Source organism: Triticum urartu, chromosome 1A (assembly GCF_056163025.1).
Source record: "Triticum urartu cultivar PI428250 chromosome 1A, HENAU_Tu73, whole genome shotgun sequence".
Taxonomy (NCBI): Eukaryota; Viridiplantae; Streptophyta; class Magnoliopsida; order Poales; family Poaceae; genus Triticum; species Triticum urartu.
In genome coordinates, this window is record NC_141873.1 from 115,900,156 (window position 1) to 115,915,262 (window position 15,107).

Here is a 15,107-nt window from a genome sequence, read left to right on the forward strand (position 1 = left end):
GAAAAATTATTGGTGTGTGCAGGTCGAGAGACTCTACTCAAATCTGTCATCCAATCAATTCCAACTTATCCAATGAGTACATTCCTTTTGACCAAGAAAGTCTGCAAGAGTCTTACTTCACCAATGGTCAAATATTTTTGGAGTAGCTCTCTTGACAAAAAATCATTGCATTGGGTGTCCTGGAAGGAGCTAGCTACACCCAAGTGCAAGGGCGGGATGGGGTTCAGAGACCCGCATCTTTTCAATCTTGCTATGCTGGGCAAACACGGATGGTGTTTCCTCACCAACCCGAGTTCCCTTTGTGCAAGAGTTCTGAAGGGTCGTTACTTCCCCGACACTGACTTCATGAACGCTACTATACCCAAGTCAGCGTCGGCCACATGGAGGGCGATCATGGCGGGGAGGGAAGCCCTTCGATCCGGACTGATCTTTCGAGTGGGCGATGGCTCCTCCATTTCAGCCTGTAACGATAAATGGATCCCAGGTACTTTATCTCTGTCTCCTATGTTTCGGCCTCAACATACAACTATTGACGTGTGTCTGAGCTTATTGATCCATCTAACTGGTCGTGGAGACAAGAGCTTGTTCGGAATAATTTCATTGTGCCTGATGCTGAAGCAATATTGGACATCCCTATTCGGCAAGGAGGTGGAGATGATTTTCTTGCATGGGCATTTGAAAGATCAGGGAACTACACTGTGAAGTCGGCGTACCGTGCTCTCGTGACTCAGAAAGAGTGTGTCTCTAGACGAAGGGACGGCTACCGGGACCTCAAAGGATGATACACAGATGTGGAAATCCCTTTGGAAATTGAATGTCATTCCGAAAGTGAGAGTGTTCTGGTGGAGGGTTCTTCGGGGAATTCTTCTGGATGAAGCCACTCTTAACTATCGACATATTGCAGAGATTCATCGATGCAAAGTTTGTTTGGCTATGGATGAAAATCTGGAGCATGCACTCATACACTATTCACACGCAAAGTGCTTCTGGGAGGAAGCGGCTGCATGGTTTGGCCTCAGATTGCCTCGTCTTCATCCAGACTCATGGGCGCGGGATATCACATGTGACCCTCGGTTTACAGACGATGACCGCGCCAAGATCACCACCATAATGTGGTCTATATGGCACTCCCGGAACCAGATCAAACACGGCGAAGAGGGAAGGAATCCTACGGCCACGATCAGGGCCACTAAGGAGGCGATCGCCCTGCTTCATTTACCACGGAGAGATGCAATGATTTTGCCTGGTTTCGGCTGGAGACCACCTGATGAAGGTGTTGTCAAGATCACCACGAATGGAGCCTTAAATTTGGCTGATGGCAGGGGCGGTGCGGGAGGGGTGGCTCGATCCTCTTCGGCGCTCCTGGGAGCTTGGTGCAAACCATATTTGGGTATCTCTGATCCCTTGATTATGGAGGGTTTATCACTGCGAGATGGAGTTCGGTTCGCTTCTCTTCGAGGTTTTTCGCATGTGATAATGGAAACTGGTTGCTTGGAGATGGTGACGCTCTGGACCACTCGCCACAATTCTCGTTCAATTGTGGCTCCTTTATTAGTAGAGATAGGAGAGATATGTAATAATTTTACTCTGTTTGATATCCAGCATGTAAACAGGTCAGCTAACATTCCAGTGCATCTTTGTGCAAAGCGTGCTTGCACTCTGAATGTGACTGATAGCTGGCTTGAGGAGACTCCTAGCTTCTTGGTGACCAGCCTCTTGGCTGATTGTCCTGAGAATGCCTTCATATGAATAAAAAGCTCTCTGTTTTCCCCGCAAAAAAAAACAACCCATGTTTGACTAGCTCCAAAACCTTTCAAGACACTACGCCAGAAACAAACTCATACCAGGCATCAGTTCGGTGTTGAGAATATTTCCCATTCTGAAAGGAGTTTGCTTGTACAACCAGAGTTCAAAGTGAATTTCCGGAGCCATTCTCCACGCTTGTCTCATGAACGTCATCATACCAAAAGATGTTTGTGCGTTGCTACGGAGTTAAAAATAAATCTATAGGCATTGATCAAAGAGTTTTCTATTACAGAACACTAGCTAAATACCCGTGCGTTGCCACGGACCATCAAATATACTTGTTGCTCACCATCTTTACTGCACGCCTACACAGATCCAACCTCGCGAGTTGTTACCCCCTTGTTCTCCTTCGTTGTTTGACCATATGGTCATAGAATTGCCCTTCCATAGCCCTAACAATGAAGGAGAACAAGGGGGTGATATTGGCCTGACATGCTCTTGCTCAAATCTCGTATAGCTGGAGAGATATTGGCGTCCAGAAACAATGCTTGTACACTGCCTCATAACAATAAGTTAAGATATAAAGATATTTTTTTCGGCACAGAGATAATTGTATAATCATCTTGTAATCCACAAAGCAAGTGTCCTGATTTTATTTATTTATTTGAATAGTTTGTACTGACTTATTTTTATATTACGACAAATATGACCTTGTGCTTAGCTTCCATTTATGCGGACATCTTACCATACGTATGCCTGCAGATCATCATGGGCACAAGATAAAAAGAAAAAAGAAATATTAGCAGTACTGTGCACCTTTAGCATAGATTATTACAGAATCACCAAACAAGCATATATAGTGAACGGCGAAAAGGTAAAAAAGAATGAGAACAGAGGGAAAGAAGCCCCCTGTTTTATTCTTATAGGAGAATGAGGAGACTCGAACCCAGGCCGGCGACAGCAACCTTTGTGTTGTCCGCCACTCCACCTAGGAGAGCTCCTCGAACGGCGAGAAGGTATATTAGAGAATTTTCACCACATCAATAGGCCATGCAAGGTCGACAACAAACAAACTGTACTCAGCAATAGAAGAACATTTGCTTAATATTCACTCCGTTTCAAATTATAAGATGTTCTAGTGTTTTTTCTGATTCGAATGTATATAGACGCATTTTAGTGTGCTTGTTCATTCAGTCCAGTCTGTACGTAGTCCATAATAGAATATCCAAAACATCTTATAATTTAGAACGGAGGTACTATAATTTATTTTATATTCATAACCATACTTTTACATGTATGTCCATAAAATTCTTATTAGTGGCAGACAACCCTGGCCACCCAGTTGCTTTATATTTCAAGATACTTGCACACCAAAACAAAGAAGCTTAGAAAAGGCACATGAAATCTGTAAGAACAAACTGACATGATACATGATCATTCGGCCAGCAAGCATATCACCATCAGGAGCCCCTCATTTTACAACCTCATACATCTCCACTGCAGTCAACAAAGGAAATCATCCATGTAAGTGCCATTGGGGCCTAGTTATTATCAATGAAGAAATTCATGATAGATCTTGGTGACCCAATGAAAGACTAAGCTGACAACATAGCTCTGGTATATTAGCAAGGCCCCAGAAGGCAACTCCTGCACGACCATGTTGGTGCTATTATAGACCCCAACAATTAGTTTCTCACCGTAGGTCCCAGCAAGGATGTGACCACCGAAGATAGTTTTGATTCCTGCAACATTTAGTTAGCATTGATGCATGCAATAACTAAAATAATGGTAGACATTCTCGGAAAAACAAAACAAAAACCAATTGTAGACCAAAGATATTTCAATGCAAACAGAAAACTCCCAGAACTAACTCGGAAGGAAAGATAACTACCGTATTAGAATAATTTCAGTTAGGGATGTATGTGCACACATGACAATGACTTCATATATATATATATATATATATATATATATATATATATATATATATATATATATATTTTTTACCTATATATATATATGTCGATAATAGGAGTTTTAAGAACACAAGTGAGTTGAACACTGTTGAATGCTGATATGCCACAAGATTACTCCAAAGTCCAAATGCACTGAAGATAAGAGTCTGGAATGTCAATCATAAAAGCCATAATGCTATTTTTACGTGCAAAAGGTGAATACAATAGAGAATCTTCTACAAAATGGACGACCTCCGCAATCAGGATAAAACTGATTACTCAATGGTAACATTAGAATTGTTTTACACTTTTTCCATAAAATTGTGCAACAAACTGTTGACAATAGTCAAGAATTGGTTGAAGTGTTGTAGAAGCAAGGCAATGGCTAGCGACATCTCAGAGTAAGATATCCTACAAGGAACAAGCCGCTAAATTTCAAGGAAGACAACAATCATCGGCGAACTGGAAATGATACTCATAGAGTACTTATAGTTGCCTCGTTGAAGGAACGGGAAGGAAAGGGAGGTGAAGTGTTGGAGCAGTGGAGCCCTGATCCTATGTAGTTGGTACGGATGGCACAGGTATCTGAGATGATGCCCAAGAGTGAGCTTCTGGCTGTCACTGTAGATTATGTAATAGATGTCCATGAGAAAGATGGGGACTGAACTGAAGCAACTGGTATGGCGGGAGGGTCAGAGGTGGATAACTAGCAGTCGAGGACGAGGTAATCTTGGTGGCGACCTCGTCTGGATCCCCAACGGTCGGGCACTACCCACCTCACGCGGTCCTACCACTCCTGCTCCTATGTTAGATGACAGCAAATGCCTTTACGAAAATTGAAGAAGACCATAGCGAACAAACATCAAAAGCTGCTCTCAGTTCTTCTTGCCTTTGTTACTGTTTTAACTAATGCCTAGAATTCTGTAACAAAAGGATTACTCCACCTTCTTTCTGTAATGTTGAAGCAGTCGCTGAACCATGCAATATGAGCATCGAAACACAAATAAAACATGGGTATCAAATTATGAATTTTCACAATCAAAACATGTTAAAACCACAGAAAATATTTTCTCTAGTTATGCTCACCAACAAGAAAAGTACGTATAGAAGCAAGTTATATCCAGGGATCAAGAACATATGTAAGCATTTACCACTCGACCTGAATATGATGACGTTCTTTTTCTTCTTGTCCTATTTCTATCTCAGTGACTCCACTGGAGTAAAGACCTGCCAAACAAATGTTGACTCTGAGAATTCAGCACGACCACAACTACCGAATCAAATCGAATTGGACCAAATCAAAGCAGTGCGGGTTCTTGTGAGGGCAGGAATGTACAGGACCTCCTGAACAAGGAGATTCTGCTCGTCGGTTCCCACACCGTCTTGACTTGGAGCTCGTTGTTGGCCGAGTGCGGCATCTCCACAATGTATGGCGTCACCCTCCTTTGATCGGTGACGGCCATCATCATCCATACAACCGTCAGTGCAAAAGGTCAATTCTATCTTTCTTCTGCCCATACAAGAATCTGCAAACAAGTCAGTTTCATTCAAAAATCAGCAGCTCACTTTTATTCATACAACAAACATCATGTCACTTCATTCATGCAACAATAGCAACACAGAGCAGCATTATGACAAGGATGTCAAAAAAGATGAGAGATAGAGGGAATGACAACCTTGCTGCAAGGATGTCAAAAAAGATGAGAGATAGAGGGAATGACAACCTTGCTGCTAGAGGGGGTGACAATCAGTGTTTATCCTTGCCTTTTTCGAAGAACAAGCGGAGTGTGGCGTGGGCACCGACACTGAGAGAGGCGGCAAGACGGCGTCGACCAATAACTCGGGCAAAGGTAGCAATTAGCCTGCACTATTGTTGTCCGCCGCAGCGTCCGCACCGATGCCGTACTCACCAGAGATGAGTCCGATGATCGAGATCGAGTAACCGATCCTATCGAGACGGGCGGAGCCACTGACGCAGGCGAGGGCAAGGATTGATTCGATGGACTCGACCTCGGTGACGCGGCTGACGGCAACGTCTATGCGTGGGCGGTGCTCGAGTGCTAGGAGGGTGGGCGCCGGAGTCACCGGCGTCGGCGCCTATGCCGGCGCGGCGGGAACGTGGATTATGAGGGAGGAGGAGAAGTCGGGCCACAGTCATGGGAGGAGGCGGGCGCATGGTGGAGGAGGACCGAGATCGAGCTCTGAGGGAAGATCTGGGCGTGGGGGTTGGGTCTTGGCTGTGGGACGTGGGTTCCTGATCGTGGCTGCTTTTTATTATTATATCATGGCTTTTCTTTTTTTTCTTTTATTGTGTGTTGCTAGAGCAGGAATCTAGGGAGGACGGGTGGAGGGAAAGAGGGCTATCGTGGGATGGTTTGAGGTGGGGTATCGAAGGAGGTTGAACCATTGATAGAGGTCGAACCATCACGACGTTCGATTCCCAATAGTAGAGATTTTGTAGATGCGCCAACGTTCCCTTCCTCGCCAGCCATAATATCATTTTTCTCCACCTCATGGTTCCCTCAGTCAATTGCCACCCATGTACTCGTTTTCTCGATATACATATTTTTTTCTTAGACTATTATTACTTCTGTTTGATCTGACAGCTCGTTTGGCTCCCCTGATTTCATTTCATTTGGCTGAAATGAAATGAAATGAAATCTTGATATAAAGATTTCATTTGGCTGAATCTAGATTCCAAATCCAAATTTCATGTTTGGCTGCCACTAGGATTTTGATGGCAAATCTATACCATAACCAAAATGAGCATCTGTAAACAAATCTATACCAGAACCAAATTGTACCAGCACCAACGAACGCCTTTGTGCTAGGAATAAATAGGATGAATAAATCTCTACCAGCACCAACATTGACAGCTTGTTTGTTCACACGTAGCAATGTTTTGCATTAAACTGAACCATGCCAATACATAAAACATCAATATGAGACTTTGTAAAAAGTTAATCTTTGCAATACGACAAAGGTTCACAACAACATCAAATGATCAGAGTCTATCCAAGGTTACATAAAAACTGAATCTTTGCATTATTAGCACCACCCAACAAAGATTTTCATTGCTCAAGGATCTTCCTTTCTTCGTTCTGTCCGTTCAGCATCACACTTCACCCAATATTTCCTGCAAAATATGATGAGAAATGGTGACATATGGTCTCATAGGGCACAATGGTTGTACAAATTGCTCAAAGTGAAAGATGTGACAGCCAAGAAGACAAATCAAAGTGTGACACGATAAGCTTTAGCTTGCAACAATCTTTACAAAGGGAAAAATACCTCAACTTGATATAGAAGTTGCTCAAAGGTTAACTTGCACTTCATCTGCACAATTATCATGAATCGAAAGGTAATGGCAACAAACCATCAACAACCGAGTAGGTTAAGTAGGACCGAGACTAAGTCGATAAGAGACTACATATTAAAACAGAGGATATATATAGGAAAATGGGTTGGTACACCTAGGAGTACATACTCCTATGCCATGTGTCATTTCTTTTTTATTTTCCACTGTTGTTTATTGTGCCATCGCAACAAACCTCCTTACCATTTAGTTAGTTGATTAGGTGCTAATCAGAAGTGGTCCCATGGACTTTGAAAGTTTGTTCCATACTAATAGGGATAAGGCACATTCAGATTCAAATCTTGTTAGCACCGCATTAACATGCATCATTCTTCTTTCAATAAAATCAATCCACCTACTAATTAGGGCTTGGAGACAAGATGCAGCCGGCGGCCGCTTGTCGACTCGACGACGAGGCACATTAGATGTGGTTGGCGCAACTCAAACTTGAGGATGAGAAGATGAGATGCCACCGACAATTTAACTCGTCAAGGTGCATCATTTATTCAATATTATTTCTGGTCTACGAACTTCAGATTGAGCTACAAAAGCATGCATCAATCACTCTTTCCGTGACTAATTCATTGCTTGCTCAGGTAGGCATCTAGTTGGCTGTACCCCTTATCTAAGCTCTATGCATGCAGGTAGAATTTCCCAAGGTGTCATCTGGAGGCCATGGATAGCATGGCATGGAGTGCCTGCGATTTCGATGCGTTGGACTCCTAACGTCGTGCTGCCCACCGTGCGTGTGCTTGTCGGCAACAAACAGAACAACAACAAGAAGATGCTTTTGCAGTGAAGAACAAATGAATGTAGACTAGATATCCACTCCAGAATGCATATGTAATATGTGCATGCCTTATCATACATTTCTCTATGGATGTATCAAATTTAGTGAATATACTTCAATTTCAGCAGAGTATATACTTCATTCATGTGGATATACTTCAATTCAATTTCAGCAGAGAGTATGCATCATTCGTATGAATAACTGAATATACTGCTATATCAGCTGGGTATATCCTTTTTTTGGTCGAGAAGTATATATTCTAATAAAAGAAGTATATACTCTCCAATTAAAAAATTAAGTACAAACTCCTAAACCCTTGGCCACAGTACTCCAATTAAAATTTAAATATTTAGTATATACTCTTCTCGCTAGTACTAGATACTCCTTGGTCGCAATCAACGATTACGAGTCGAACGACTAGTCTAGACTAGTCGCTCGACTAGTCGACGAGTCGCAAAGTGAGTGTCGACTGCATTTCTCGTGTAGACTAGCAGACCGAGTCGAGCCGTGGATGGACTAGTCGACGACTAGTCTGGGCTAGTCGACCAAATCGAGTCGAACGACTCAAAACTTTGGAGGTATAAATGAGCTTGCTGGACGAGGCCGCCGCCACTCATCACCGGGACGGCGGATGTCGCAGCCAGGCGCGGCCGCCGGCTGGAGCTCGTGCTCGGGCGGCGGCCGTGGCCATGACCCGTAGGCGAGCGCGGCCCTGAGACGAGAGAGAGAGAGAGAGAGAGAGAGAGAGAGAGAGAGAGAGGAGGAAGGGAGGAGGCACGGCGGTGGTCGGCGAGCTCGCCGGCGGAAGCGGCCAGAGGCGCAGGGCACGCGCACGTGCTCCCGTGCGTGTTGGCACTGGCGGCTGAGTTGGGATCGATTGGGATCTTAGGGTTCCAGTGGTTGGGACGTGAGTTAAGTATAGGATAGCCACTTGGGCCCAAATGGGCCAGCTGGTGGGGACGTGCTGTGTGGCGCTGGGCTGGGCTGGGCCTGACTAGTGTTGGCTAGCACTGCTGGCCTGTAATGTGCTGTACAGTTTACTACATACTACTCCATACTGCTACTATGTATTAGTAGTTGAGTACTACAGTACTATGTCGACTAGTCCAGCACTAGTCTAAGACTAGTCCGATTAGTCTATGAGTCTCAACCTCGGAACGACTCGTCGACTCGTAATCCTTGGTCGCAATGCTAATTGCACAAGAAAGCAACTAAAAAATTGCACAAGAAAACTGTATGCTTTTGTTATAAGCAGTATATACCGGTCTAAAAATATATACATCACAAAATAGTATATAATCCTACGAAGAAACGACTGTATATACTTCTTTTTGTGGTAGGTTGTTCTTTGATTGGAGAGTAGTATATATGTCGCATATACTGCAAAATAGTGCTTCCAGCACACATTGATAGGGAACAAGAATTAGTTATTCCTCATGTATGAATGATGCTCAAAGCAGTCATTGTTAATCTAGGACTCCTGACTGATGTTCTTGAATTAAAACTCTACACATGGCCTATAAGCAGTCACCCAGTCACTTAGCTAATCCAAACAGAGCAAAATTATCCGAAGAACCTGTCTAGATCTCATGGAGCAATATATTGCAGCAATCAAAGGAAATAACAACCTAGTCCATATGACAATGTTGTGACAATGTATCCAAGCAAATATATTGCAGCAACCAACTGAAGAACCACTCTGATTGAAAGATGCGAAGCATACCCTGCTTGCTCCCAGACCAAGAGCCCCGGTGCTTCTTGCTCCTTGGTCCTCCGGGGGTGGAGTTGACCGACCGTGGGCTGCCCAGATCGGGTGGCTGGAGTGAGGCGTCCTGCTGAACAGGTGGGTTCAGGTTAGGGTTAGGGTTCAAGAAGAAAAATGCATCAGAGAGAGGGAGGGGGAGAAGAGAGGTGGGGAAGGGAGCGAGAGGAGAAGCCTTACCGGCGGCGAGAGGGACAGGTAACCAAGACGTCGGAGTGTCCTTGCGACCTTGCGGGAGAGGGACAGTACGGGGCGGAGATGGACCGGGACGGGGCGATATGCGGGGGGAGAGGGACCTGGACGGGGCGATCTGGCGGGAGGAGAGGGATCGAGACGGAGCGACCTTGCCGGAAGAGAGGGTGCCGGCGGGGTGGAGGATAGGGTGGGTGGCGGCGGGGTGGAGGAGAGGGATCGAGAGAGACAGAGAGCTGCGTCGGGCCTTCAAATCTAGACAAATGAGAGGGGTCGGGGAGGGATTTCGGTCTAGCTAGGGTACCGGTTCGCTGAAATTCGGAAGTTTTTTTTTTTTTAGACAAACCCACGAAGCTTTATTAAGTAGTCACAACGTTTACACGAACGAAAGAAAGATTTTCCAGGTGCCCTAACCAAACATGGCGGTCCACCCCTAACTTCAGAGCGTGGTTCGCAAGATTGTGAGCCTCGAAATTCAAACTCCTAAACTAATGGACAAAGTTACAAATAGTAAAAGACCTACTAGATGTTGGAGAACGTAGCAGAATTTTAAAATTTTCTACGCATCACCAAGATCAATCTATGGAGTCATCTAGCAACGAGGGAGAGAGGAGTGCATCTACATACCCTTGTAGATCGCGCGCGGAAGCGTTCAAGAGAACGGGGTTGATGGAGTCGTACTCGTCGTGATTCAAATCACCGATGACCTAGCCGAACAGACGGCACCTTCGCGTTCAACACACGTACGGTTAGAAAGACGTCTTCTCCAACTTGATCCAGCAAGGGGGAAGGAGAGGTTGATGAAGATCCAGCAGCACGGCGGTGTGGTGGTGGAAACAACGGTGATCTCAGCAGGGCTTCGCAAAGCTCAAGGAGAGGGAGGAGTGTCACGGGAGGAAGAGGGAGGCGCCAGGGGCTAGGGTGCAGCTGCCCTCCCTCCCCCCCATTATTTATAGGACCCCTAGGGGGGCGCCGGCCCTAGGAGATTGAATCTCCAAGGTGGGGCGGCGGCCAAGGGGGGTGGAGTGCCCCCCAAGCCAAGTGGGGCGCCCCCACCCCTAGGGTTTCCAACCCTAGGCGCAGGGGAGGCCCATGGGGGCGCACCAGCCCATCTGGGACTGGTTTCCCTCCCACTTCAGCCCATGGGGCCCTCCGGGATAGGTGGCCCCACCCGGTGGACCCCCGAGACCCTTCCGGTGGTCCCGGTACAATACCGATTACCCCGAAAACCTTCCCGATGGCCGAAACTTGACTTCCTATATATAAATCTTCACCTCCGGACTAATCCGAAGCTCCTCGTGACGTCCGGGATCTCATCCAGGACTCCGAACAACTTTCGGGTTACCGTATACTAATATCTCAACAACCCTAGCGTCACCGAACCTTAAGTGTGTAGACCCTACGGGTTCGGGAGACACGCAGACATGACCGAGACGACTCTCCGGTCAATAACCAACAGCGGGATCTGGATACCCATGTTGGCTCCCACATGCTTCTCGATGATCTCATCGGATGAACCACGATGTTGAGGATTCGATCAATCCCGTATACAATTCCCTTTGTCAATCGGTACGTTACTTGCCCGAGACTCGATTGTCGGTATCCCAATACCTCGTTCAATCTCGTTACCGGCAAGTAACTTTACTCGTACCGTAATGCATGATCCCGTGATCAACCACTTGGTCACATTGAGCTCATTATGATGATGCACTACCGAGTGGGCCCAGAGATACCTCTCCGTCATACGGAGTGACAAATCCCAGTCTCGATTTGTGCCAACCCAACAGACACTTTCGGAGATACCTGTAGTATACCTTTATAGTCACCCAGTTACGTTGTGACGTTTGGCACACCCAAAGCACTCCTACGGTATCCGGGAGTTGCACAATCTCATGGTCTAAGGAAATGATACTTGACATTGGAAAAGCTATAGCAAACGAACTACACGATCTTTGAGCTATGCTTAGGATTGGGTCTTGTCCATCACATCATTCCCCTAATGATGTGATCCCATTATCAATGACATCCAATGCCCATAGTCAGGAAACCATGACTATCTTTTGATCAACGAGCTAGTGAACTAGAGGCTCACTAGGGACGTGTTGTCGTCTATGTATTCACACATGTATTACGATTTTCGGATAACACAATTATAGCATGAATAATAGACAATTATCATGAACAAAGAAATATAATAATAACCATTTTATTATTGCCTCTAGGGCATATTTCCAACAGTCTCCCACTTGCACTAGAGTCAATAGTCTAGTTACATTGTGATGAATCGAACACCCATGCAGTTCTGGTGTTGATCATGTTTTGCTCTAGGGAGAGGTTTAGTCAACGGATCTGCCACATTCAGGTTCGTATGTACTTTACAAATATCTATGTCTCCATTTTGAACACTTTCACGAATGGAGTTGAAGCGACGCTTGATATGCCTGGTCTTTCTGTGAAACCTGGGCTCCTTGGCAAGCGCAATAGCTCCAGTGTTGTCACAGAAGAGAGTCATCGGGCCCGACGCATTGGGTATGACTCCTAGGTCGGTAATGAACTCCTTCACCCAGATTGCCTCTTGTGCTGCCTCCGAGGCTGCCATGTACTCCGCTTCACATGTAGATCCCGCCACAACGCTTTGCTTGCAACTGCACCAGCTTGCTGCCCCACCATTCAAAATATACACGTATCCGGTTTGTGACTTGGAGTCATCCAGATCTGTGTCGAAGCTAGCATCGACGTAACCCTTTACGACGAGCTCTTCGTCACCTCCATAAACGAGAAACATATCCTTAGTCCTTTTCAGGTACTTCAGGATATTCTTGACCGCTGTCCAGTGTTCCATGCCGGGATTACTTTGGTACCTTCCTACCAAACTAATGACAAGGTTTACATCAGGTCTGGTACACAGCATAGCATACATGATAGACCCTATGGCCGAGGCATAGGGGACGACACTCATCTTTTCTCTATCTTCTGCCGTGGTCGGGCATTGAGCCGTGCTCAATCTCGTACCTTGCAATACAGGCAAGAACCCCTTCTTTGACTGATCCATTTTGAACTTCTTCAATATCTTGTCAAGGTACGTACTCTGTGAAAGACCAATGAGGCGTCTCGATCTATCTCTATAGATCTTGATGCCTAATATATAAGCAGCTTCTCCAAGATCCTTCATTGAAAAACACTTGTTCAAGTAGGCCTTTATGCTTTCCAAGAATTCTATATCATTTCCCATCAACAGTGTCATCCACATACAATATGAGAATGCTACAGAGCTCCCACTCACTTTCTTGTAAATGCAGGCTTCTCCATAAGTCTGCGTAAACCCAAACGCTTTGATCATCTCATCAAAACGAATGTTCCAACTCCGAGATGCTTGCACCAGCCCATAAATCGAGCGTTGGAGCTTGCATACCTTGTCAGTATTCTTAGGATCGACAAAACCTTCCGGCTGCATCATATACAATTCTTCCTTAAGGAAACCATTAAGGAATGCCGTTTTGACGTCCATTTGCCATATCTCATAATTATAGAATGCGGCAATTGCTAACATGATTCGGATGGACTTCAGCTTCGCTATGGGTGAGAAAGTCTCATCGTAGTCAACCCCTTGAACTTGTCGATAACCCTTAGCGACAAGCCGAGCTTTATAGATGGTTACATTACCATCCGTGTCTGTCTTCTTCTTAAAGATCCATTTATTTTCTATGGCTCGTCGATCATCGGGCAAGTCAGTCAAAGTCCATACTTCGTTTTCATACATGGATCCTATCTCGGATTTCATGGCTTCTAGCCATTTGTCAGAATATGGGCCCGCCATCGCTTCTTCATAGTTCGAAGGTTCACCGTTGTCTAACAACATGATTTCCAAGACAGGGTTGCCGTACCACTCTGGTGCGGAACATGTCCTTGTGGACCTACCAAGTTCAGTAGCAACTTGATCTGAAGTTTCATGATCATCATCATTAACTTCCTCTCTAGTCGGTGCAGACACCTCAGGAACATTTTCTTGAGCTGCGCCACTTACCGATTCAAGAGGTAATACTTCATCGAGTTCTACTTTCCTCCCACTTATTTCTTTCAAGAGAAACTCTTTCTCTAGAAAGGATCCATTCTTGGCAACAAAGATCTTGCCTTCGGATCTGAGGTAGAAGGTATACCCAATAGTTTCTTTAGGGTATCCTATGAAGACGCATTTTTCTGACTTGGGTTCGAGCTTTTCAGGTTGAAGTTTCTTGACATAAGCATCGCATCCCCAAACTTTTAGAAACGACAGCTTAGGTTTCTTCCCAAACCATAATTCATACGGTGTCATCTCAACGGATTTTGACGGAGCCCTATTTAAAGTGAATGCGGCAGTCTCTAATGCATAGCCCCAAAATGACAGCGGTAGATCAGTAAGAGACATCATAGATCGCACCATATCCAATAGAGTGTGATTACGACGTTCGGACACACCATTACGCTGAGGTGTTCCAGGCGGCGTGAGTTGTGAAACTATTCCACATTTCCTTAAGTGTGTGCCAAATTCGTGACTCAAGTATTCTCCCCCACGATCGGATCGCAAGAACTTGATTTTCCTATCAAGTTGATTCTCGACCTCACTCTGAAATTCCTTGAACTTTTCAAAGGTCTCAGACTTGTGTTTCATTAAGTAGACATATCCATATCTACTCAAGTCATCAGTGAGGGTGAGAACATAACGATAGCCACCGCGAGCCTCAACACTCATTGGACCGCACACATCAGTATGTATGATTTCCAATAAGTTGGTTGCTCGCTCTATTGTTCCTGAGAATGGAGTCTTGGTCATTTTACCCATGAGGCATGGTTCGCATGTGTCAAATGATTCGTAATCAAGAGACTCCAAAAGTCCATCTGCATGGAGCTTCTTCATGCGTTTGACACCTATGTGACCAAGACGGCAGTGCCACAAGTATGTGGGACTATCATTATCAACCTTACATCTTTTGGTATTCACACTATGAATATGTGTAACATTACGCTCGAGATTCATTAAGAATAAACCATTCACCAGCGGAGCATGACCATAAAACATATCTCTCATATAAATAGAACAACCATTATTCTCAGATTTAAATGAGTAGCCATCTCGAATTAAACGAGATCCTGATACAATGTTCATGCTCAAAGCTGGCACTAAATAACAATTATTGAGGTTTAAAACTAATCCCGTAGGTAAATGTAGAGGTAGCGTGCCGACGGCGATCATATCGACCTTGGAACCATTCCCGACGCGCATCGTCACCTCGTCCTTCGCTAGTCTCCGCTTATTCCACATCTCCTGCT

At 45.1% G+C, this 15,107-nt stretch overlaps 1 long non-coding RNA gene across 1 annotated transcript; it reads right to left on the reverse strand.

Moving 5' to 3' along the window:
* Positions 1-6,644: 6,644 nt before the first annotated feature.
* LOC125551028 (uncharacterized) lies at positions 6,645-10,070 on the reverse strand. The gene is made up of 3 exons (XR_007302160.2): positions 9,789-10,070; positions 9,570-9,681; positions 6,645-6,837 (listed from the first exon to the last, which is right to left on the reverse strand). It is a non-coding gene; the product is annotated as an uncharacterized LOC125551028 (long non-coding RNA).
* Positions 10,071-15,107: the final 5,037 nt, after the last annotated feature.